At 40.5% G+C, this 27,938-nt stretch overlaps 1 protein-coding gene across 19 annotated transcripts in view; it reads right to left on the reverse strand.

Moving 5' to 3' along the window:
• KALRN (kalirin RhoGEF kinase) overlaps positions 1-27,938 on the reverse strand; it is a 512,792-nt gene that overhangs the window by 292,702 nt on the left and 192,152 nt on the right. The window lies entirely within an intron of this gene.

The raw sequence follows: 27,938 nt of genomic DNA on the forward strand, positions 1-27,938 counted from the left end.
GTTTGAATCCAATGCTGCGGCTATGGAGGAAGCAAGGTCCTCTTGACGGGGGGATAATGCTGTGAACCCCTCCATCATAGGTTCAAGTTGTAGATATGTGTATATCATAAAGACACTGCAGTCTTCACTGTGCCTCATTCCAAAGGAAATGTGCACCCTAGGAAAGCACCTGGAACCCTAGGAATCTTGCACCGCTCAGAAAATGGGGTGGTGTGCAACAATATACATACATGTCTCATGATGCCCAACATACTCAAGAGCATAAACTGAGAAAGATTCAACCCACCAGAAATCTGAAATGGCACCACGCAAACAAATTTTAAATAGAAATAGCTGTTTGATCACGAGGCATCAAATGAGAGCTGTGTTATTACTAATGCCAAACACATCATAAAGTTAATAGAAAGGCTTGCAGGCAGTCTAAAAAAGCACAAGGTGTTTACAGTGGCTCAAACACTGCAGGATGTTAATTAGCATGCCCCAAACAGATGCAGGATTTAGGATGCCTGAGTGCAATAGTACCTTTACTGCAGTGTATGTGTTCAGAGGATGTGCAGAAATCTCATGCCAGAGATGTTATATGGTACCGAAAAGCCCTCCCAAGTTTAAACATGGAAGGATATTAAATGCTTCTTACAACTCGGCTCTCTTCCCACTACATCTCTTTGCTCTCCTTTCTTGGCAGTATTCATTGACTACAGCAACTGAAAAGCCATTTTGTCCATGGTCCAAATGTTACATTTTAGTTGCATTGAGTTTCAGATACCAAATTAGAAGGAAAGGAAAAGGGCGTATGTAGCACTCCTCATATGCACAAACATACAGTACGGGGGTGGGAAGGCAACAGGGGCAGCCATCTACCCCTGCTCCTGATAATGCCACCAGGCATAATGTAGCAGTGATGTGGATTTTCCAGAAAATGTTGGAATTAGAAACATTTCTGGAAACATTTCCTATGCAAATTTGCATATGGTACTTTGCATCAGAGCATTTTTAGTTTGTATCATAAAATTTCCAGTTTGCATCAGAAATATTTTCTAATGCCCGAGGGAGTGATATAGTTTAGCATGTTTAATTTAGTTTTATTTAGTCAGCTAAAACTTTCTGATAGATCCATCAGTCTTGTATTTGCAATTCATCAAGAAAGAGGTTAATTTAAGTCAGGCATAGACAAACTCGGCCCTCCAGATGTTTTGGGACTACAACTCCCATGATCCCTAGCTAACAGGACCAGTGGTCAAGGATGATGGGAATTGTAGTCCCAAAAATCTGGAGGGCCGAGTTTGCCTATGCCTGATTTAAGTCTTTAAGCAGAGGTCTTTAAGCAGAGGCTTGACAACCATATGTCAGGAGTGCTCTGATGGTGTTTCCTGCTTGGGAGGGGGTTGGACTCGATGGCCCTTGTGGCCTCTTCCAACTCTATGATTCTATGATTCTAAGTGATGCTGAGATGGTATTTTACTTGTGTGAGACTGGCTAACATGAAACCAGGGTCTTCTATAAAGTGTTGCAGCAGTTGCCGGGGTGGGTACTCTCTTTCCTATGTGGTGGACCTGCCCGATAGTACAGTCTTTTGGGACTAGGGTTACACCCACACCCACATCAGTTTATTCCTTTGAACCCTAGACTTGCTGTGCTTTCTATTTTTCCTGGGGGAAATTGAAAATGCTCACCATTGGAACCAGTTCCCCGTGTTCACACGTACTTGTAATTTCTATTGTCTAATCCCTTGTTTATTTCTTTTAATTATTACTTTAATACTTAAAAATAATAAAAATGTACAGTTTAAGAAAAATAATAAATGGGTTTAGTAATAACCATTATACCATATTTTCTTATCCCCAATCAGAACTTTCCTCCTTTCCAGTAGCCTTCATACATATTTTAGCCATTAGCAAAATATAAAAATTCTAAATCAGTACTAAATGTGATGTTGAATAATAGTCGTATGCAGAGTAGTTTCATTGAATTTGGCACAGTTAGTTATCACCCTTAGTTATTTACATAACACAATGGGATTTGTTAATACTGTTTGCTCCTTTGGGCACTTGGTTATAAATGTATCTGAAGAATTCTATTGATTTTGATGTAGTTAACTTCCAAATAAACAGCATGTTAGGATTGTAGCCTGATCTTAGCTTCTGGTTAATTATTCAGTTAAAAATTGTATGTTAAAAGTGATTTTCTTTCAATAATCCACAAGTATTCAGCAATGGTGGGGTGAGCTACTGGTTTGGGGGTATACTTGCCCCCCACATCAACTCCCTCTCTGGTGCCACCTATGCCTGCATTCAAACTCACATTATAATTTTTAAAAACTTGTTTCTTTATGAAAAATTGGACAAATAAGTTAGCTGCATTTGCCAGCTGCAGTGGACTTATCTGTCTGCTTTTGTTAATTATTATAACAAAGAATACTGACAAAAATAACATCAGAAGACTATGGGCTGCATTAATAAATCATGTTGGCAGATCACTGAGAACTGTAAATAGTTCAGCAGTTTTTAGAAGAGGTGGTACCTGCTAATGGTTTACGACAAATCAGTGAAAACAATTAGCACCTCTTAACATATAAGGCACTAAGTGGGTTTTAACAGTTACATGTGACACTAATTGCTTGGTAGAAAAACATTTGTGTGTGTGTGTGTGTGTGTGTGTGTGTGTGTGTGTGTGTGTGTTTCTTAATATGTCCAATTCATAGCATTGTAGGGACAATAGAGTAACAACTTAATTAAACAGCAACAAAAAGGAAATGTCCATGTATGAGCCATCTGACAATGACTCTCACTCTTGTCAAGTAATTATCTGGATAAGCTATCAATTATTAACAAAAGACAAACCCTTTTAGTCTTTTACCCAGCATATATTTCAAAGAGAACACCTTTATCAATCCCTGGTGGATCAAACTCAAGAGTCATGTAGACCACTATCCTTCCTTCCTAAAGTGGTCAGCTGAGGCATGACCCCAGAAACTGGTATTCCATGGTATCTTGCCTCTGAACACTTGGCCACTTAAATCAATAGTATTGTAAAAACTGCACTCTTGCTGCTAGGAAAGGACCATGTAACACTCATGTGTTGCGAGAACCAGCGACAAGTCTTGTGTGCTGTGTTGTCATATATGGGCCTAGTAAAGGCAGGCAATGAATAATCAGCATTTTTTTTGGCTGGGATCTAAAAAGCAATGTGGATTGCCTCAGGGTTTGAAGGGATCCTGAAAAAAGTGCCCTCCCTTGGGACCCCTTGTCCATAAGTTGGTCCTGATGGGTAGGGCCTTGGAGGTGGAAGGAAACAGAGCTCTGAGCAATGTCAGGGGAGACTGGGCCTAGCGGCCATTTTAATTTGTCACAGTGGCAACAATTCACCATGGTCTCTGGCAGAGGTCTTTCACATCAGCTGTTACCTTATAACTCCCTTCTTCCAAACTGATAAAAGTTCTCTTCCACAGCCTAAGAAGTTCACAATATCCATCCATATATTTAATCAGTACTTTGACTGCTGATATATCATAGATGCCTTTACACATTTTTATAACAGATCATGTCAGTCTCACTTGACAACTGGAACTTTTTGCTCCTGTGGCGCAATGGGTCAGTGCATCTGGCTGTTGACCAGAAGGTTAGTGGTTCAAGTCAAGGGATGGCTGTGGGTAGGATTCCTGCATTGCTGGGGGTTGGAATAAATGGTCCTTGGGGCCCCTTCCAACCCTATAGTTCTATGATTCTATGATTACAGCTATTTATACTGCAATAGATTAGTATCATTTGGTTGTAAGCAACTTCTTAATAAAACTCAAAGAAATTGAAATTGGACAGGACCATCATGCTGCTTTAATGTGTACCTGAAACTGCACATCTGAAGTACCCATGGCAGCCAGAAGCATTAAACTATGACCATTAATTTAGGAGAGATCTAACAAATGCAATAGCTTTTACAAATCGAAAAATTAAAATCTGCAAAAGCAAGCAAATTGAAATAAGCAATTTAGGCCACTTTCATTTAGGATCATTATCATACCAAATCAAATGTGACAAATTCATTGGGTCATAATAATCAAAGCCATGGAATATTAAGAAGAGGATAACTGAACATTTGCTGCTAAAAGCCTTTTCTTCGTCTTACAGCACATTTGAGAGAATCTATCTGTGTGACTAAGCAAGTATTAATTCATTTGTTGTGAATTTTGATCAGATTTTGAAACAGTACTAAAAAGAATAATGCAGACCCCAAAAAGCATGCTTAGTATTATTTGTGTAAACACCCAAAGGATTGTTTAAAAGGGCTCCCAACGTTGGTTTGTGCATTCTTGGGCTGTTGCTTTGCCCACAAAAGCCACCAGGATCCTATGATATGCTTGTTGTGGGCTTTGAAATTCAGTTTCCCATTCCAGACACTGGTGTCGTGCAACCTCAATTCACCTTGCAGGAACACTGGAAGGTGCCCTATACCAGATTGGCCTATTTATCCATCTAGCCTGCTGCTCTCTGCCCTGCATGACACTTCAAATAGCTGCTGTCAACTAAACTCTGAGCCCTTTCCCACCCCCTACTATTTGATCTTTTTAGCTAGAGATGTCAGAAATTTAACCTAGGACCTTTTGCATGCAAACCTGATGCTCTGCCCCTGAGCTATGGTCTGCCATGCTCTGGTCCAATGCTGACTCCCATAGAGAAAGTAGCAAGGGTGCCAAACCATGGACAGCTCCAAGTGAGCAACTTGCTCTGCCCAAGGTTGGGAGCAGACTGGGTCCTTTTAAGACTCTGCCTCCAGACTACTTCCTTCAGGCTCCACCCCCTTACAGGGGACTTCAAAGCCATAAAGGGCCAACCTATGACCCGAAGTTGGGCATTCTGTCTCCGTCCCATACCCTCCCCACACTGTGTGGTGGGAGGCATCAGGTTCCTCAGAGGAAGGTGCCTGTGAGAGTTTGGGCTCTGGCCTTACAGGCCTTTGTGGTCTTGGAAGTTCCTGCCCAACAATCTCAGGTGCAGTTGTTTCCCTACCTTCAGCACTCAGCTCTGAGCCCCAAACCTGACCTGGCTCCCCATTTAGTGCCTCTGAAGGCTTCACCCCATGTTCAGATTACTGCTAGATTTAGGGGGCATAGTGTGATCCCTCTTCATTTTCAATGTTGCTGATATAGGCTCTTCACTGAAATTAGATGTGTAGAGACATAACTACCTACACAAATTCTTGTGGGGTGCTCCCCCTCTAAGGCGGGGAAAGCTTTGCTTCTTCTTTGCATTAGCTTCCTATGATCTCAGGATCATGGGTTTGAGCCCCTGTTGGGCAAAACGATTCTTGCATTGCAGGGAATTGGACTAGTCGACCCTCAGGCCCACTTCTAACTCTATGATTCTAACAACTACACAGACTTGTCTCTGAGCCCATTGCTGACTTTCAGTTCCCCCCACCCCATGCTTCATGCAAGCTTTTAGCTTTTAAAAATAGTAATAATTCCAGTGTACATCTGGCCAGAAAAGGACAAATGCAGATCCAAAGTGGCCTTGTCAGTCATGTTGTGCACATCAGCACGCACCTTCTCTAGAAAATGATAGTGGTGGTATTTCACAGTGGGAGCCAGTGTGGTATAGTGGTTAAGAGCGGTAGTCTCGTAATCTTGGGAACAGGGTTCGCGTCTCCGCTCCTCCACATGCAGCTGCTGGGTGACCTTGGGCCAGTCACACTTCTCTGAAATCTCTCAGCCCCACTCACCTCACAGAGTGTTTGTTGTGGGGGAGGAAGGGAAAGAAGAATGTTAGCCGCTTTGAGACTCCTTCGGGTAGTAATAAAGCGGGATATCAAATCCAAACTCCTCTTCTTCTTCTTCTTCTTCTTCTTCTTCTTCTTCTTCTTCTTCCCACGAGAATTGTACTATTAGAACTCACAATGCAATCAAAATCTGTACTGTTACAGACCTGAAGGTTTAAAGATCAGTGTGTCAGTATTAATAGTTTTAATGTGCCCTTTTATTACTCCTTTCACCCTGTCTGTATATTATGTGCATCTTAGGAGGAAAACAGGCATTTGTGTTGCCCCAAATGTCTGTGCTGCTTAGTAATGCTGAATGCCAGCAGGAAATTCTGAGCCTAGCTGTATCCCTGACACAACCCAACTACGGTACTTTTCTTGGTTCAGGTTTTATACAATGATACATCTGCTTCCATTTGCCTCTTTCAAGGTAATAGTGCAGTCTGCTGACAGAAGACTCTTGTTAACCTTGGTTTAGAGTAGTTCATACCCCCCTCTCAGCTCTCAACTCTGTTCTTTCATGCTACCATGAACCCAAAACCTTTTAGTTAGGATCCTGGTGCTTTAATTAGTTGAAGTGTATGTTTCTGACCACGTGTAAGAGGCAAATCGATTCACTCAGCTTTGTAAACTTTGAGAGAAAGTGTATCACTGACTAGGAAACAGCTCAGGCAAGAAAGGTGGACAAAAACTGTTGTTTAAAGCCCGATAAATATATTCTTCCCCTTACTTGCTGAAAACCAAATAGGACATTTTGCCTGGTAGCAACAGTGAAGTGAAACTGACATGCACAATGTTCAGTTCAGTTCACACTGGCTCCCTTTAGAGTACCGGAGAAAATAATGAGGAACTACAGCAAGTTTGCAAGGTTCTTTGATAAATGGAGTGATAGAAAAAAACAACTGTTTTGGTTTGGGGGGTTTTTTTAATGGCAGGAAGAGACCATCCTTCTCATTCACAGTTGGCTTGAGAATGATAAAACAGAAGGGGGATTCACCAAAGGAAACTCTTCTTTATTTTCTTTGTCAATGGGGTGGGAGATGAGGGTCCTATAAGGGCAAGAAAGTGTTTCTTGCCCCCCGCCCCACCTGTAGCTTTCTGCTATTCAAGTTTCCTTTGAAACTCAAGTCTGCCCACCTCTAGTAGCAATGGGGCTAGTATCTCCAAGTCCAAATCAGGCCAGATAGATTAATAATGGGCATAAATGACAGGATCCACTTCTCCTGATTGAAACTGATTCACAAGAAAGAGCCACTAGAGAAGGAAAAGCAGGAATTGTTCCTTTGGCCAGGAGCACACAGTCAGGGCCAATTCATCATTGGGCATGTGATGGCTGCTGGCCTTTAATCTGCTTGAAACCTGGGCATGCCTTAGCCCCCTGCCTGCAAAGAACCATTTGTACAGGGCAACATACGAGCTCAGCCTTTTCTTTTCTTTTCTTTTTCGCTTACAGCCATAAACCACTCTGAATGAGGGTTAGCAGCAGTGTATCCAAAGCACACTCCTGTGCATAGTCACAACAGACACAATAGGAAACCAGCTACTGCATTGGTTTAAAAGGTACTTCTCACTGCACAAATGTGATATACCCCCCTCCTTCCTAGAAAAAGAAGACTTTTCCTTCTATCTACAAAGGTAATTCTGCCTATTAGTATGCAAGTGAATCCAAGTGGCACACCTCTCTCTCTCTCTCTCTCTCTCTCTCTCTCTCTCTCTCTCTCTCTCTCTGGGAGAAATAAGTCTGCTGCACACATTTATATGCTTGGGTTCCTAATCATGGGGAAAGGACAGGGAGACTTATGAAATCCACAAAACCCCAGCCCTGGCTCCCCACAATTTTAGCCAAATCATGCTTTCCCTGTGCCCTTCAGTATCAGCTTCAGTATCAACATTTACTGCATAATGCTCAGTTTATTATATCAAAGACCTGTCTATTCCCCCCGCCCCAAGTTCATTGTCTGCTAATGGAAGGTCATAAGAGAACAGCGTAATTAGGTCTCTCTTGCCACGAAGTTTCAGAACCTGGGAGCAGATGCCAAGAAGGCTCTTTCACATATTGGTGGGACTTCACCCTTGTGAAGAAGGATCTCTCCACCAATCTGAAAATCTGGATAGCCTCATATAAGAGAATATGGTATTTCAGGTTACTTGATACACAATGAATAAGCAACAGTCAAATCATAATCCTACCTAAGTAGTAAATGAGTACTACTGCTTACCGCATTACAGTACAATCCTAAACATATCTACTCAGAAGTGTGTTCCACTGGGGTCAATGGAATGTATTCCTCGATATATGGATATAGGTTTATACAGTAAACTTTACACATTTCAGACCTCAGTTTATCCCAGCAAAATTTCAAAGGCTTCTTCTCCTGTTGGATTTATTTTATTCATCATTCTTAGTATTATAGTTACTTAATACAAATTGACTGTCCAAAATAGTCGACAGCATGGTTACCATTCCACCTCATAAGAACCCTTATGAGTTATTTGAGCCCCTTTAAAGCACAAAAATACAGTTATGTTTTACATTACCATAGGATTGAAAATGTGCTAAATATCCTAGAGTTCTATCCTCCTTTTCCTAAAAAGAGCACCCCAGTGAGTCTTGAACTATTTCACTGAAATATATGAGGCAAGTGCAGAGTACCTTTGGATAGCATATGAGGCAGAAATAGCTAAGAAGCTAAATGACTCTTTTTACTCAGCATTCAGCTGGGAGACATAGGGACATGTGCCAGATTAGGAGATAAATTACCCGGGGGCAAAAAATTAAAAATTAAACAAAACTCAAGGCGACATCCAGAACATGTCAAAAACAAATAAAATGGACTGAGGGCAACTGACAGTGGTCCTAGCTCCAGTACAGGGCTTGACAGCTGGCACCTCGGGAATGTGGATAGAATACAAATTACTGGTGCTGTAGATTTTTCACTTCTTACTAGAATAAAGTGATGGAGAAGCAGTCCACACACACACACACACACACACACACACACACACACACAGCAAACAAAATCTGCCCAGTCAATCAAGAGCTCTTTCTTTGACTCACTGCAACCGCCTGATATCATACTTACAGTTCTAACAACTACAATCTTATGCACAATTTTCACAGCTTAAGCTCTATTTTAGTCAATGGGATTTAAGCAGCCAAAACCATGCACAGGATTGCTTTCTAGGTTACCATGTCTATTGTCAGTTTTCTTTTCTAGTGATTCCATCTTCATAATCAGATGCAGATTTCCCCTTCAGCTACTAAGTTATGCAGTAGGCATTATTCACTCTCAGACATAACAGACCAGAGATGAACAGTGTGCAGAATTTAACAATGTTTAGCTATTTCCATTCCATACGCCACATATTAATGTTACCCATGTTGTTTTTGCTCTCAGCTTTCTGACCATGCAGTTTGTACTCGCTTCATTCAGCACCCTTGTCTGCACATCCAAATAACCTAACATATTTCAACAACCCTTTTGCATGCCCATTGTTAAAGTATCATGGAACGAAGGTGCTGAGAATGCATATTAAAATATGCCGTGGTAATCAGGTGCAACTAAGATTATGTGTGGCAGTTACCCCCACACATGTATTAAGTAATGAAGGTGGGGGGAATCTGTGACAATCCAGATGTTGCTGAACTACAACTCCCATCATCCCTGACCATTGACCATTCTGGCTTGGGCTGATGGGAGCTGGAGTCCAACAACATCCGGAGGGCCACAGATTCCCCACTCCTCCTCTGGATGGAGAAAACCTATTTGCTGCCATATGGCCAGGCCTCGAAAGAACAAGAACAGAATCCCACCACTACCAACCTAAGTCAATGCAAGGTCGGTCATGACAACATACACATCTAACTCTCCAGAAGATTGGGTTGTGTCTGTTTGAGCTACTAAGCTTTTGACAGAGGTGAGGATTGGGGTGGGGGGTCAGTATGAAAAGTCTCCCATTTCTTGCTGCTCCCTTCTCATGCCTAGCTTGTTGACACTAGGAAAATTGTGTTCACCATCAGGTGTCAAGGGCTCTTTAACAAGCTACTTCCAAATCAAAGTGGATTTGGGAGAACAGAAGCTTTGACTTTTAGTAACTAGCACAATCTGACAACTGATGTTTTTGAATTTGAAGAACACATGATTTTTCCTTTAAATACTGTTCCTTTAAGTACTGTTCAGGCCAGGAGTGAAACATCAGGTGGAAAGAGAAGACCCAGGACATTACTGATGCTAAAGGTGAACAATTTCCTTGAGCTGCAAACCTCCTGTTTCCGAGATGGATTTTCAATGCCTTTTAATAATTTCTCAAGGTTCCAAAATAAACTTTGATGGCAAGATTATATTTAGACAAAACCTGAGTATCCCAAAGGGAAGCAGAAACATCCTGGCACTAATTAGATCTCAGTTTTCAAAGTCAAGCCAAGGCAACCTTGCCCACACATTCTATGCAACCCGACTTGTTACCCAAATACTTTTCTTTACTTAAAAAAAAAATCAAGTAGTAAAGTCCTGTGTTGATCTTCTTGCCAGAAATCCTGAATACCTTGGGAGCATAGCCAGGCTGAAATCACTGAAGTGATTGTTCTTCAATTCAATTAAACACTAAAATATACTACAACATCTCCCAGGAGGTCCAAGCTCTAAAAAGGACTCTGCTACACATTTGTTTAAAAATCACACAACATAGGCTTATACTTACTAAAAGTAATTCAAGTAGCTTTCTCATCTCCCATCCCTCTATCTTTATTAACAGACATACTGGTATGACTTAAATGCAGCTGCAATAAATAACCAGATCAACTAAAGCTTTGGGTGATTAATCAATGATGGGGAACAACCTTATTCAATGAGAACAACTTTTAATCAGTGCAGCTGAGAATGAAATACACACTTGTTTGTTTTGATACTGTTTTGAAACTGTGCTTCTAGCACATATAAACTGTCATGAGGCTTAGCAAGCAGGGTAGGGGCTTATAAAGGGTCCTGCAGGATGACTGGCACCAGGTATAGCATCAGGCAACAGACTACCCTTCCCACAGTGGGGATGGGCTGTACTCAGGGATGGAGCTCATACCTTGCTTGTGGATTGTCCCAGTATCAATTGCTATAATCTCCTTAGATGGATGTAAATATTGTTTTCTTTGGCATGAACATTTTCTTTTTAATGTATGCTTTACTTCTATCTTCCTCTTAAATTGACTGCTTGTGGCCTGTCATCCAAGGTTCACATTTGCCCAACTTCAGCAGCAACCCAGGAGCAAATGTTCCCAGGCTGTTCACTGGATCCAAGAAGCTTCGACTACCAACAGAAGATTTGCTGACCAGCACACAAACCTGCTTGAGCACTATGCAGAGTTCCTGTTGCTACAGCAATCGGAGAACTCTAATCCCCGGAGTACAAAATGAATCAAAACATAGGCTGTGTGTTATCTGCTATCTAGACCATTAGTAATTTTCCACGGCAGGGCAGAACACCATGGGTCCCAGTTTGGAATCCTCCAAGTTGCTTTATATTGCTCTAAGTGCCTAACAGCGGGAGTGAGAAAAGGGTGCTTAGCACATTAAGCCTGTCAGGTCTTATCTCTCAGCTTACTTCTTTTCCAGGTCTAGACAGCAGGACCTTCTGGCTCACACCTGCTGACAGTGCAGTCTCCCAGCTATCACCCATTCCCACCACATGGCGCTGCCTGATAAGAGCATAAAACAACTACAGTGGAAACAACCAATCAGCAATAACAAGTTCCAACAACAGAAGAAGAAGAAGAAGAAGAAGAAGAAGAAGAAGAAGAAGAAGAAGAAGAAGAAGAGTTTGAATTTGATATCCCGCCTTTCACTCTTAAGGAGTCTCAAAGCGGCTAACATCCTCCTTTCCCTTCCTCCCCCACAACAAACACTCTGTGAGGTGAGTGAGGCTGAGAGACTTCAGAGAAGTGTGACTAGCCCAAGGTCACCCAGCAGCTGCATGTGGAGGAGCGGAGACGTGAACCCGGTTCACCAGATTACGAGTCCACCACTCTTAACCACTACAGTAACTGCAAATAAAATGTTAAGCTAGTATTCAGAGCATTGGTGGTTTCGTGAGGATTGCATTCAGTTTGGGGTGCCACTGTTTTTAGGAAATGGAGGGGAGCAGGGGCGGGAATCAAAGGTATGAATTTGTTTAGAAAGTTATGACATCCTTTTTAAAAGACTCAGAAGGAACTTCTGTTGAGAGAATGAATCAAGTTTCAATTTAGTAAAGCATCCATATTCTGTTTACTAAACTACCTTCATCAGGGTTTTTTTTTCATATGCCTACCATGCTAATCCCATTCTCGTCTGTGAATTCTAAATCCATTCTCGTTTAGCTTCCTGAGACAATGACATATTCTATAAGCACATCCCATAAAAACACCTGTAATAAAAAAATAAGATTTATTTTACATATTATTATTTGTACCCTCTTAACCAAAGTTCAGCTATTGGGGAAAAAATCCAAGGTCTACTAGAACCAGTGTCTAAGTCTAAGCCTGTGCTATGCCCTCATAATGTTCCTGATGAGAGAAATGGTGAGGTATGGAATCCTCTGCTTTGGTGTTAATCTGGCAAGCTGACTGCAATGCAATCAATAACTATGGCCTGCTTTGTACATCACAGTATGTTAAGCTATGGTCTCTTGGGACCATGAAGATGTGCCAGGTCCTGGAGAGGAACTCACACTCACTTTGTTCCTCCCTGGTCCTCTTAGCTCTGTGTGGCAGCTAAATCAAGGTCACTAACTTTTTGGGACCACTGGCCACGGTTCAAATTTTGAGAGAGGGTTGTGAGCATCAGTCATATAATGGCTGTCATGGGGGGCGGGGTGGCATGGCATTTCACAAAATCAAAGCAAGTACAGTCATGATGAAGCCTTTTCCATTCATGTTTTTCCATAGCAGAAAAGGCTTAACCTGTTGAATTTCTGTCTATCATACAACTGTTAAAATACAAAAAACCCAGCCAGATGAGCGGGATATTAATGATAATAATGATAATAATAATGATAATGATAATAATGATAATAATGATAATAATGATAATAATGATAATAATAAAATTATTATTATTATTATTATTATTATTATTATTATTATTATTATTATCACCCCATTCCCCCCCATGCCAACCCTAAACCAAATTCTAGGCTGCCACTTGCCTAAAAGTAAGCCCGATTAAATAGGGAGAGAATTTCTTCTGAGTACACATGTATACCATTGTACTGTAAGTTAATTATAATTCTTAATGAGGCATTAGTCCTTGCACAACTGTAGACATGTCTAAGCCTCCCTGCAAAGTTTTCACATTTCTCTGACCACTGGTCATGCTGGCTGGGCCTAACAGGTGTATCCTATCTTATCCTGCTTCCTCAGTCCCAGATTGTGAACATTGCTATTCCTACGAGTTATCAAAAACATCCCCATCACCCACCTCCTTGGAGCCGCTCAGATGCCTTTAATATATCTTGCATAAATTTGTATTGTCTCATTTTGTTAAGCCTGCAGGGAAAACAGACCTGGCGTCTGAAACATTAGATTAATAGTAATCTGCCTTACCCAATAAATATTGTTTTGAAATACTTTCAGAAATATCAAAGCAGTGCCACAGATACACACAAAATAAGATTATGCTTCTTTTAAAGTAATTTCATCCTAAAACTCCATTTGCTTCAGATTTTTGTTTTATGTGTTTATGCATGTTCTGTTATCAATTTATAACCTCAACTGGGATTTCATCTAGTTTAAAACAGAGACAAAAATGATGATCTAGCATGCTAGTTTTTCCTAGGGTTTTGTTTTGCTCAGCCTTTTCTAGAATCAGAAAATGGTAGAGTTGGAAGCGACCACAGGGGTTATCTAGTGCAATGCCTTCAATGTGGGGCTCAAACACAGAACCCTGAGATTAAGAGCCTCATGCTCTACTGACTGAGCTATCTCAGATTACTGCTTCATAGTGATTACAGTGACAACAGATCACTACCTTAGTCTACAATGACTTTTTCCTCATCCCAGTACATTTCAAGTAGAGTTGGTCAGAATATTGTGCTTCCTGGAACTATGGAAAGTGGTTATGCATCCATTTTTCATAGCTCCTCAGAACTTATAAAGCAACTCTAAGTTATTCCTTTTGAACGGTCAAGCCACAGAATCCATTAAAACTGTCACCATCATAATGCTATTATACAAAACTATGATGTGACAACATTTGGAATACTGTGTACAGTTCCTGTCACCTCACCTGAAAATGAATATTGTGGAGTCCAGAAAAGGGCAACCAAAATTATCAAGGGGATGCAGCAACTGCCCTAAAGGGTTGCAGTATTTTGGCACTTTTTAGTTTGGAGAAAAGGCAAGTTACAGGAGACATGACGGAAGTTTACAAAACTATGCATGGTATGGAGAAAGTGGAGGCAGAAAGGGTTTTCTCCCTCATAATACTTGAATTCATGGACATTCAATGAAGCTGAAGGTTGGCAGATTCATGAGAGATAAAAGAAAGTACTCTGTGCAGTGTACAGGTAAACTGTGGGACCTGCTTCAGTGCAACAGATGCAACAGGGATAAGAATCAGGGAGTGGATTCATCATAAACCTGACAACACACAGCTCAACTCTTCCACACAGCCTCAGCTTTGTCCTGCCCCGTATGTACTAGAGCAGGACTGAGGGGCAACGTTTTTGAAAGCCCCATGCCACCATTTCTATTTCTATTGTTGTCATACAACATTATTAACACAGACCAAACATACCCTCTTGGTCCCAGAAGGGCTGTGCTTGTTTTCCTGGACAATTCTGCTCATTCATGCCAACTTCTAAGAATAAAAATATCAAGTAGAATTGTCGAACTTTTTCAAGCAAAGACCTCCTGTCCAGCGGTGTTACAAACAGAAATTCAGCAGGTACAATATTCAGTTACTGCGACTTCCGGAGGCGGCGCCATCGGCAATGGCGGATTCCCCCTAGTCTGGAGGGAGAAGCTCCGCGGAAATCGGGTCTTGCCGCTACGGCGAAGCGGGGACCCTCCTGAAAATCACAGGCGGGTGATTTGATTACAAAATATTTGCTGACATTTTGGCTAGTAGATTAAAAAAAGTATTAGTGGAAGAGATACATAAGGACCAAGCTGGCTTTCTCCCAGGTAGACACTTGTCTGACAACACGAGGAATATAATTAACATTTTGGAGAAGTTGCAAGTGAACATTAATACCAAAGCAGTTTTAATTTTCATAGATGCGGAGAAAGCCTTTGACAACATTTCTTGGAATTTTATGAAGAAAAATCTTCAGGGGATGGGGGTTGGTCAAGGGTTTGAAAATGGTATAAGTGCAATTTACTCAGAACAAAAGGCTAAGTTAAAAGTTAATAATGTGATGACAGAGGAATTTAAGATAGAGAAAGGGACACGACAAGGCTGCCCAATTTCCCCATTGCTTTTTATTTCGGTCCTGGAGGTTTTGTTAAATATGATTAGAAGGGACCGTCTGATTAAAGGTATTCAGGTCGGAGCCAAACAATACAAATTGAAAGCTTTTGCGGATGACCTAGTTTTGACGTTACAGGAGCCAGAATCTAGTACGAAAAGAGTATTAGAACTGATTCAAGAATTTGGTCATGTGGCAGGATTTAAGTTGAACAAGTCAAAAACTAAAGTTCTTGAGAAAAACTTAACACCGATTGAGAAAGAGAGGTTTCAGAAGGAGACAGGTTTAACATTAGTTAAGAAAGTAAAATATCTGGGGGTTAATATGACTGCTAAGAACTTAAACTTATTTAAAGATAACTATGAGAAATGTTGGGCAGAAGTGAGAAAAGATTTAGAAGTATGGTCAAATTTGAAGCTTTCCTTGTTGGGTCGAATTGCAGCTATAAAGATGAATGTATTGCCAAAAATGTTATTTTTGTTTCAATCATTGCAAATTTTGGACAAGATGGACTGTTTCAAGAAGTGGCAGAGAGACATTTCTAGATTTGTCTGGCAGGGCAAGAAGCCCAGAATAAAATTTAAAATATTAACTGACGCAAAGGAAAGAGGCGGATTTGCCCTGCCAGACCTTAAACTTTACTATGAATCAGCAGCATTCTGCTGGTTGAAAGATTGGCTGCTTCTTGAGAACACAGACATTTTGGATTTAGAAGGTTTTAATAATGTTTTTGGGTGGCATGCATATTTGTGGAATGACAAGGTTAAAGCACACAAAGCATTTAAAAAACATATTGTCAGGAAAGCATTGTTTAATGTCTGGATAAGATATAAAGATTTACTTGAAAATAAAACCCCAAGGTGGTTGTCACCAATGGAAGCAAAGGCTCAGAAAAAGCTCAATATGGAGGCCAAATGGCCGAAATATTGGGAAATTTTGGAACAAGAAGGAGATAAATTGAAATTGCAGAGCTTTGAGAAATTAAAAGATAAAGTGCGAGACTGGCTTCATTATTATCAAATAAGAGAGGCCTATAATTTGGAAAAAAAAAATTGGCTTCCAGGTGGAAAAATCAAAATTGGAAACAGAACTGTTAGATCCCAAAACTAAGATACTTTCAAGAATGTATAACTTGCTGTTAAAATGGAATACGCAGGATGAAACGGTTAAATCTGCTATGATTAAATGGGCACAAGATGTTGGACATAACATTATGTTTGCTGACTGGGAACAGTTGTGGACCACCGGTATGAAATTTATGGCATGTAATGCCTTAAGAGAGAATATTATGAAAATGATATACAGGTGGTACATGACACCAGTCAAGCTTGCAAAAATATATCATCTGCCCGATAATAAAAGTTGGAAATGTAAAGAAAATGAAGGTACATTCTTTCACCTTTGGTGGACGTGCCCAAAGATTAAGGCTTTCTGGGAGATAATTTATAATGAAATGAAAAAGGTATTTAAATATACCTTTCTGAAGAAACCAGAGGCCTTTCTCCTGGGCATAGTCGGCCAATTGGTGCCAAAGAAGGATAGAACTTTCTTTATGTATGCAACAACAGCAGCAAGAATACTTATTGCAAAGTATTGTAAGACACAAGATTTACCCACCCTGGAAGAGTGGCAGATGAAGGTGATGGACTATATGGAATTGGCGGAAATGACTGGCAGAATCCGAGACCTGGGAGAAGAGTTGGTGGAAGAAGATTGGAAGAAATTTAAAGACTATCTGCAGAAACATTGTAAAATTAATGAATGTTAAAATGATGCTGGATTGAAAATAAGTGGCATTAGCAACAAAGTTAATAAGAATATGCAAAAATGGGTTGATATTGGATGAAAATATATAGTTATAATATGTTAAGATATAGAGTTAAGATAAATGAAAGGGGGTAAGGATTTGCTGATTTGATTATGTAAATGGGAATACAAAAAGGGGAGGTGTGAGGAGGTCAAGGAAACAAGCAAATGAGCTTACAGATATCAAAAAATGGATTTGTTTTTAAATTCTTTCTTACCTATTTCCTTTTATATTTTGTATTTTTATTTTTATTTTTTCGTTTTACTTTTTTATGTATTTTTGTATGTTTTTTTCTTATTTCTTTCATTTTATATGCTTTCTTTTTTTATTTTGTAAACCTCTGTTTTTTGTAAAATCTCAATAAATATTTATATAAAAAAATATATTCAGTTACTGCATTGGGATGGGAAATTCAGTTGCTGAATTTCTGCCTGTTGTGGAGCCGTTAAAGTGACATTCAGAAAGGGGTGGCACAACCTTACGTGAGAAGTATTGTGTTGCGGTTTGGAAAGGAGGCAAGCTACCTGTGGAAGTATTACTAGCGGATGAAACCAGGGGAGTGATTTCTCCCAAAAGCTCATTAAATGTGGTCTGTGGGGATTAAATCACAGCACACAACACAACCAGGAAAGTCTTTTATGTTTCCATCCTTGTTTAGTCAGCTGCACAAAGCAAGACAGTTCTGGCATGAGGTTTCTTTCAAAAACTACTGAGCAAAACAAAAAACAAAAAAACCCCAACAAAGCCAAAGGCCAGGTAAAATCACTGTTAGATCATCCATCAAATTGCTTTCACTGTCACCGAAAGGTTATTATGTTCTTCTAAGATTACCATGGACTGTAGGAGAGTATGAAGGAAGGCCCCAATACAAAACAAAAGAGGAAAACCTCCAAAGTGGACTGGAAATGTCTAGTTTATTAGGCCTCATAAGTTTTGAGTGAAGACTCATCATCAGGTCCATAGTGTTCCACATATCTTTTATTAAGAAGCATACAAGAACACAAGAGTAATGTCTAGCTCTAACATGAATTGCAAAGCTTTCTAGCAGAGCATGAGGCTGAACATTCTCTGGGAAATTAACAAGACAATAATTTTTGAATGGCAGGATGCTCAGTCAGCATGATCAATAGCAGGATTCACTTCCTATCTCGTTTCCTATTTCTGCTTGCAGTTCACTGCCCAGAGCATTAGATATTCCACAACCATCTTGAAACTCCAAGCACTGGGGCACATTAGAATCAACCAACCACAGAATGGGCTTGGCCTGAAGGTGGGTCTACAAATGCTGCAAAATGGGGCAGGAACGTTGTGGTAGAATTGACTGCAGGTGGGGGTATCAGTTTTAATTTCTTCTCTATGTCAACAGCACACTGTAAATCGTAAACTGGTGCATGGGGGGGGGGATACAGACAGCTCTATCCCTCCCCTATTCGTTTGATGGCTTGCAGAGACTTCCCCACTCCCCATCACATAAGGAGCATTGAAAAAAACGTGATCCACCCACTTGTACTCTGAAGTGCTACTTACAGGCAAATGTGAACAGCTAATCCTTTCCTTCTTCCCACTCTAAATCTTTTCTTCAAGAATGTCAAAATGAACTCGTATTCTTTTTGCAGAAGGAATAGTTTGACCTAAACCTGAACTGATTTCTAATCTAATACCTGAAGGAGCATTGTGGCCTCGCTTTGTGGTAAAGAGTTGAAGAAATAAAAAAGCTGCTTCTTGTAATGCCCATTCCTACTGCTACAGCTGCTCGGAACTGACGGGGCGGATTTAATTAGAATACAAAATTGAGTGCGTTTTAAATGTTCAGAAATTCTATGCTGACAAAGAATTTTAAAATAATTAAGTTTTATATTCCTTCCTACCTACGCTGAAGAGAACAGCTTACACAACTTTTCATCTGTGATTTTTAAAAAATGAAATTATTTGCAGACTGTGAATAATATAATCTTAGATGAAGGGCTGAACAACTTTATAACCTCTTGCAGTTAAATCTTTAAAACATTTCTGTAACTTTCTCTTCCCTCTCTTACCATACTTCCTCTACACACACACACACACCGGCTTTTAACACTGTTACATATGAAATCTTTATTTTCTGTTTGGTTTACAGTGGAGGCTGGGGGAGAGCTTATTTATAATGACTCTTGAAAATAGCCATATGAAACCAGGTTACAATTATTGGTATCAACGCAAGGCCTCTTTTGCACGTTTGAGCTCAAATATGCTGAGCAGCATGCAGTGTATATAGCCCCTATATTACTGTGAATAGTTTCCAGCTTGGTGTAGCCATCATGTTTTTGTTATGGTTTCAACGCTGAAGTTTCTAGTCCCTATGGACACAGCAATGAGCTTGAAAACATGATAGGTCTGCTTACAGTGATTGACAGCTACTGGGACTGAGACACTTGAAGATCCACAGGCCTTGTGACCTGTGGATTAGAGAAAGATAGGGATGCCCATAATTGGTGGGGCTCAGCTTCCTTTTGATACAGATAAACAATCTGGGAATGTACCTTGGACACATCACACCATCGGGAACAAGGTGGACATTAACAGGCATGAATGCTTGACAACAACTCTATAAAAAACTGAATTTTCTGTGGGCAGTGGGCTTACTGAGTGCACATAGTGCTCCAATGCTTTTATGGTAGCCATCCCCACACAATTCATAATGCTGTATTTCGGCTCTAAAATAATGAGTGGATTTGGGATTGCATCCCTTGGAATCCGCCTCATTCTCTAGTGCTTGCTGTGATCTGTTAATATTAACTTGGAGAGTGCTCATAGATCTATCACTTGTACATCATGTGTGTTCACTAATACCTGAAGATACCAGTCGTTGAGGACTGTTGCAGACTTCACAGTTGTGGAACTCACTCTGCAACATACAGGAAGTGTTTCTGACAGTGATGGTGGAATCACTATTTTGGGGGGCCTCCCCTGGAGTGTATATGAAAAGGACTACACATGTTGACAAGAATGACAGGAAAATGTTGTCTATGGGTGTTTCGAAGTGGGGGCTTTAATGTGGTTAAATGGGTGATTAGGATATTGTAAGTGGACCATAGGCAAAAGCTGTGTTATTGTTATTTTACTTACTGGATTTCCCGCAAAAAGGGATAAATCCAGATTAAGGGGCGGGGAGAGAAATATGGGCTGGCATTTTGACAACAACATTGTATGGACACTGCCAAAAAAAACCTTGCATGCATGAAAAGCACTGATTCCACCAAAGAACACTTCTGGAAGCACACAAGGACTAATTATCCGTATTATATGGCTAGTTCATATTTCCTAGGAATTTAGACTAGAAGCAGTGCAAGGTTACCTCCTCTTGTTTCTGCCCTTTTCTGAGCTGAGATCACAAGATGTGCCAGGCCACAACAAAAAAGGTTTTATTTGTGAGCAGCTATTAAAGGCTACTGCCTCCTCCTCCTTTAGAACAGGAAAGGTTGTGCCTCTATTAAAATTTATCATCATGCTTTAACAGCAAAAGCCTACTTATTCATTTCCATTTGAATTCATAGATGCCTTCCAAGAGCCTGGCATAACATAAATCCACTTCCCATTTGCTCTCTGTGTTTCATTGATTGCAATTCATGGCTATGTGGTGTGGTGAAGGATGTATCATGAGATCAGTGGTTTTCACCAGAAGGAGCCTCCGCTTCCAGCTGCCCCCACCTCAATTTCAATTTCACTTTTGGCTCTGACTGCCAATTGCCCTGGAACTGCAGAGCATACTTTGGCCCCATCCATCAGATAGAGAAGCAAGGGTTTGGAGACTGCGTTATGTGAATTATTACAGTCTATTGTTAGCCACCTTTTAACTTGATTGAAAGGCAGGATAAAAATCTTCTACATAATTAATAAACAAATTTCAAAGCAAAGGTTGATAAACAGAGGGTGCTATCTAAGTAGACATCACTTCTACACCTGTCTGCTTCCTAGTGAATAACCCACAGTATCAAAGGGAATCCCCAAACAAGTGGCGAGGCGGAGACAGACAGACAGAGAGGGGGGGGAGAGAATATCTAAATGAATTAAGTTTAAATGGAATAGTAAAGCCCAGGAGATTATCTTTGTGGTGCTGGAACTAATTCGAGATGTGATTTCTGCCACCACTTTGTCTAATTGTCCCTAAACTATTTGGCTGTTTATCTTTCAGATGGTCCCATGCATATTCGATATCCCTTCCAAAAGTCAGCCGCCGTACAGAGAACAACTTTAGACCCCTACAATTAATTTGCACACCTTCAGACTCCCACCTGAATTTAAAACTTCTTATGCTAGGGATGTTGCCAGAACTTTTCAGAGATTGAGACTCTGCTCAGAACTAAGTAAACATAATAATTTGCAAATTAATGAGCTAGAGTAGATGCTAAAATCTCACAGAAAACTTAAGGAACTTGGCCAAGGTCACAGAATGTCTTTATTTACAGTGCAATCCTAAACATATTTACTCAGAAGCAAATCCTACTGAATTAAGTGGAGCTTACTTCCAGGGAAGTGAGGTTCAGAGTGCAGCCTCAGACGCTTTCCACAAGAAATCTCAAAACAATTTACAAAAAATAAAGTTCCAGTACATGAAACAAGGTACGTTAGCTAGCAGATGCTATAGGTGAGACCACGGGGAGAAAGACATCAGCTGTTTGATGGTGCTACTATGTCAAAAAATGACATGGGATTCTTGAGTCACAAAAACCTTAACCATGGTGCACTTTGACCAGTTTATGGGCAGTTTGAACAGCAATTTATTTGAAGGAGCACCTTTCTCTACATTGCCTTGCTGGGTTTTAAGGGAAGGCCCTTTTTGTGCTTCCAGCACCGATTGAAGCCATTCTGAAGTTACAGAATATGAGGAGAGGTCCTCTTGGGGAGCAGTAACTGCAAGGATGTAAAAAGTGGAGTCCCCCAAGGATTGGTAATAGGAACCTTGTTATTAAACTTGTTTGGGGTAAGCAGCAAGATGGCAAAGCTTACCGATGATGCCAAATTGTTAAAACAAAAACAGATTGCAAGGAGCTCCAAAAGGATCTCTACAAAGTGGGTGAATGGGCAGTAAAATGGCAAATGTAGTTCAATGTAAACAAGGGTAAAGAGATGTATATTGGGGCTAGGAACCTAAATTTCATATATATGTTTGTGGGGTCTGAATTGGCAGTGACTAACCAGGAACAAAATCTTAGGGTCATGGTGGATAGGCTGATGAAGATGTCAGCCCAGGTCTGCTTAGCAGATTCTTTCTGGCATCTGACTCATTGCTGTGAGACCAGGATACTGGACTTATGGGCCACTGTTCTGATCCAGTAGACCCTTCTTAAGTTCTCAAGATGCTTTAGCTTGGGATAGGTCCTTCTCAGTGGTGGTACATGGAATGGTCTTTCCCTCAAGTGTGGCTGGGGTCAATATGGTTCAGATTTGGTGCACACTAAAAATCCATCCCTTTCTCTAGGCTTTTGGCAAAGATGGCATTTGAGATACTGAGTTATCCGATACTGTTATAGGAAGCAGTTTACATGAGATAGTTTTACTGTTTTACTGAATGATTTTATGGTATTTATTTATATTATTTGAATGCAACCCACTGAGAACATGTGGTGAAGGGTGAAACATACATTATATATATAAATAAAATAAACCCATATAATCTCACTTTGGTCCTGGTGCTTCTGTAAATGGACTCTACTGAGGGACCAGACACAAGGCCACTGCTGTTTACAACAAGCATGTATGTTATCCATGCTATAGGTACTTGCTGCACACGTACATGCAGAGATCACATGTGCTGTATAAGGTATGAAGCCACACATACATGGTTGGTCTTTTTATCTTGTTGAGAACACATCTGATTTGTTGGAGTCTGCATCGTTATATAAACACACTGTCTGTCTTCTTAATGTGATTTCTAGTATTTATTTTTCGGCTATAACTCAACTGAAAAACTTTTATTTCCCTTCTAAGCCATAGCATAGTAATGAATTTTCTCAGTGGCCCCATCAATCTCTCTGTCTCTTTGTTGTTCTTTAAAGAGTAAAGAGACAATCTTCTTTAGCACAATGAAGTGGATTTTAATCAAACGCTTCTGTTGATGGGATTTTGTATACTACCACTGAGGAGGCACCAAGATAGCAGAAATGTTGCCAGCTCCAGAAGATGCCTAGCTATCAAGCTAGGAGGTTAATTTCTCCTAGCTTAAGGACCCTATGCACATATGAATACTCCACTGATCTTCTGTTTTCACAGCTTTAACCAATTACTGCCAAAAAAGCTCCCATTCCCCGCAAATCACACTGCTGTTGCAGATGGTAAACTTGGTGCTCACCAGACTACAACTCCTGTCTGACTAAACCAGCATAACCAATGCTCAGAGATGATGATGGGAGTTGTAGTTCAAAACATTTAAATGGCACCAGACTGAGGAAGGGCAGGATATCCCTAATGAGTGTAATCAGTAGAATCCCCGGTGCAAGGGTTTCCATTTGTGCAGTGGGGCTTTCCCCCCACCCTACACCCACTGAAATTAGCTCTGGGCGGTTGGGGGAACCCACAGAACAGTGCAGGGAGGGGGGGAGGGGAATTTTCCATCTGGCCTGTGCTGCTCAAACAATCAGAAGAACATGATCATATTGAATTCCTTCCATGTTAAATTTACCTTTAAAATGCTACTGTAACAAAAGCTACTTTTATAATTAGAAAGCCGTCTTAAAATACCAACTATTGTGAGTTTCTGCCAACTTTCAAAAATCTATTTGCTCAAGCTGTCCCTGTCCTCTGATACCAGTTGAACAATTCCTAGTTATTGTGATAGTGATTTTTTAAAAAACTGTTGTTCTACTGAATCATACCATGTATCACAGTTATTATTTTAATGAGAGGCAGTATATGAATATTATAAACAAACAAACACACAATCTCACTTTACACTGGTTCTGAAAGACATGAACAACTATTGGCTGGTGGTTAATATTCCTTTCCTGGGCAAGGTTCTAGAGTGGGTGGTTGCTGCCAACACTAGGCTCTCTCAGATGAAACTGATTTTCTAAAGCCATTTCAATTGGGGTTTTGTATGGAAACTGCCTTGGTCACCCTGTCGGATGCAACAGAGGGAGTATGACTTAATTCTCCAGGATCTCTCAGTGGTTTTTGAGATCACAAACCATTAACCATTAACGCTTTCAGAGGTTCCACTCATGCCTGGACGGTCTTTTCTAGAGGACCACCAGCTCAGTTTCTAGCACTTACACTTTGCAGTCCCGTAGAGTTCTATTCTGTTCTGCATGCTTTGCAACTTCTATATGAAACCACTAAGCTGTGCCACTGAAATGTCTAGAGTGAGGTGCCATCAATATTCAGATGACATACAACCCTACTTCTCCTTTCCATCAGACCAAGATGGGAGTGTAAAATCAGTGCCCATACAGCCTTAAACAGTTCAGAACTGCAATACCCCAAGGACTGCCTGTCTCCATATGAACCAACCCAACCCTGTGAACATCATCTGTTCTTTGTGTTCCTGCTCTGCAAGGGCGGAGGCCAGCAACACAAGAATGGGCCTTTGCTGTGGTCACTCTCCACTTACGGAATGCTCTTCCTGGGGCGACTTACCTGGTACCTTTGTTACATTTATTTAAGCACCAAGCAAAAACATTTCTCTTCTCACAGGCCCTTGGCTAATTAAACAATCTATGGCCTTTTAAACTGTGTGTGTGTTAACTTTGTGTTATTATGGTATGTGTTTTAGTGTTATTATGTTGTAAACTGCCCAGACGAAGGTGCTGTATAGAAATTTCAATAATAATAATAATACCAATTTGAAAATGCAGCCTAAAACACACAGAGTAGTGCATGAAACGATTAGGCTAAAACAACAGTTTGAGAGTAGTCTATAAATGCTGTGCATAAGAAAACTATTAATACAGGTGTTCAGCCTTTTGAAAATTTTACAGGCCAGAAAATTTCATAAGCCACTTGTAGAAGTACACGCCTAATGCAATGCCTTCTCCTGATTTAGCCGTCCTTTTTAGGTCTATTGATGTTAAAGGTATGCATCTGAAACCAGTTGAGTGTAGCCTCCTTTCGGTTCCATAAAAAGAAATCAATTATTGTCCTGTGTGTGGCCTGTTTGCATGACAAAAGAAGCCAAACTATGGCATATTGAGACCACGTGAACATGCAGGCTCCCAAAATGTCTTAAAAGCTGCTTTGCTCCTCTCTGGTCTTTCTACTTCTATGCTGCACTGAACCAAACCAAACGCTTTGCTTTTATTTCAAATGAAAGACAGTGTATACATTATTTTAACCAATTAATTAATTTCATAGTGTTATTTATCTTGGACATAATCTTGTCTCTCCATTTTTCAAATGTTTTAACCTGATTGTATTTAAGTCCACCTGTCAAATGGCTAAGATGGACTAAGGCTGGAGTTAGAGTCAGCACTGTGGTTAAATTATTCTTGAAAGATCTGTTGTCGACAATAAGCCACTCACCACAGGCAGCTATGCCTGCCACCTGCTTTCTTTTCTCAGTTTCTGCAAGTCGGAACTGAAGAGTACTTGGCCTTTATGAGGTCCAAGTCTTTTGCTATCAACATAAACCTATCACTTCCCACACTCTCCTATACTAGACCTGAAGGCCCATAATAAAATGAGCTTTCTAGAATCATAGCCCTACTGCAAAGCAGACCTTTTCAGGATAAATCACTATGCCACAGCACCCATTCACCAGCTGCCACCAACTAATAACTCTTTTATATACAGTGTGGTGTAGTGGTTAAGAGCGGTAGTCTCGTAATCTGGTGAACTGGGTTCGCGTCTCCGCTCCACCGCATGCAGCTGCTGGGTGACCTTGGGCCAGTCACACTTCTTTGAAGTCTCTCAGCCCCACTCACCTCACAGAGTGTTTGTTGTGGGGGAGGAAGGGAAAAGAGAATGTTAGCTGCTTTGAGACTCCTTCGGGTAGTGATAAAGTGGGATATCAAATCCAAACTCTTCTTCTCACTTCTGACTTTCTACATCCCCACTATTTCAGAACCACCCATGTGAACACACAACCACCCATGTGAACACACCCAAAGATGCGTCAGTGCAAACATGTTTAAAGTATCTACATGCAAACTATATATATTATAAATAACTTGCAGTGCTGTCTCAAGCAAAACACACCACGCTTATGAGGTTGCTTCCTGGTAAGCATGTCCAGAATTACAGCCTGGGAAGAGTGTGCTGTCAAACACTTTGAAAGATTTGGGAAATTCAAGCAGAGTGTTCCCACAGTCTTTACTGCAAGAAGAGGACACTTGCATAGTAAATCATCTAAAACCAGGCTCGCTTGACCTGCAGAATTTAATTAGAATCTTCGGCTGCCTAGCACTTTTCCTATTTTATTCCTTTACTAACTTTAAAACTTTCTTATTAACTTGTACAACTTTACAACTTATGTGTGAAAATGAAAAATCCAGTTTCATATATATCAGGAGGTTATGTGTTTAATTTCCTCCTGGCATGCTGACATTACAGAGTTAACCCTTTAATTGATATTATTTAGGGGAAGTGGAGGAAATCTATATTACAGAAGTGCTGTTTCTAATTCTGGAAAGAACTTCCTCAAGAGTCCACACAACCTACAACGCCTCTTACAATTTCATGAATGTCAGCCTATAGCTCTCAAGATGTGGATGAAATCCATCTCACATTATCCCTGACTACTGGCCATCTGGCTGGAGTTAACTTGAATTTATTTCATAAAATTTATATACTGCTTGTTGATCAAAACAACTACAACAAAACAACAACACAAGTCAAAACAGAAGTACTACAGCCCTGATCAAAATTGTCCATTGTGTAGTGTATTGCAAGAGAAGACTGAACCTTCATGCTCGAAGTGGTTTTTTTAAACAAAAAAACAAACAACCCCAACAACAACAGCTTAACAGAACAATATGTTGTCTCAAGGAAGGGAGGCCGGAGAAGTCACAAACTATAAAATAAAGTGGTAGTTGCAAGATTGATGAAAACTCAAGACTACTAATCAGTCTGACTTGAAGGAGAAAATACTATTTCAAAATGTGGAAAGTTCAACGAGGTGCAAATTGGTTGCTGGAAATGTGTACAACAAAGCTCTAACAGTGAAATTTTGAAAGCAAAGAGGGGAAGCAGCTGGGAGAGTCTGGCAGAGAAAGGGTTCACACACACACACACACACACAGAGAGAGAGAGAGAGAGAGAGAGAGAGAGAGAGAGAGAGAGAGAGAGAGAGAGTGTCATCCCCTGCTGCTGCTTCACTCAAAACTGCAGCTTCCCAAGTAAAAACTGTCTGGGCTTCAATGCACACATTTGCATATAATGTCTAGTTTGTCCCTTAGACAGTGAAGCATAACAGTTAAGTCCCAGTCAGCAATCTTGGAGCTTTTAAGGGAAATTTTATTTATATTACTTTTGCAGGCTGGATTGTAATGAGAGAAAAGAATTATTTTTTATCTAGAGAAACTAACTTTACAGTTATAAATGGAAGACACCTTACAGATGCTCAGTGAGGGCAAATGCCTACATGTGGAGGAAAGCATCATCATGGTAGAAGGCTCTACCCCCCTGACCCACATGTAGAAAGCCCCCCATCTGCACAGCTGTAAAGACAAAAGGGTTCTCTCTGTGCAATGGGGAGCTGTCACACAGAGAACGACCTACATGTGTATACTCATGGGGACTCTCTACAGACAGTCTAATAAATAGATGTAAGTCCGGAGCAGACAGGGCCAGGACAAGACACTTTGCTGCCTGAGGCAAAGATATCTCCTGCATTCCATGTATAAAACAAGACACACACCACCTGCCCAAGATGGCTGCCCAGTCTACCTAATGGTGGTTCCAGCCCTGGAAATGGATACTGACACTCCTTCCCTGCCCCCATCTGTAAAGTTGTTGCTGTTTTTACCGTATT

The sequence above is a fragment of the Podarcis filfolensis genome (assembly GCF_964270895.1).
Source record: "Podarcis filfolensis genome assembly, chromosome: 1".
Classification (NCBI taxonomy): domain Eukaryota; kingdom Metazoa; phylum Chordata; class Lepidosauria; order Squamata; family Lacertidae; genus Podarcis; species Podarcis filfolensis.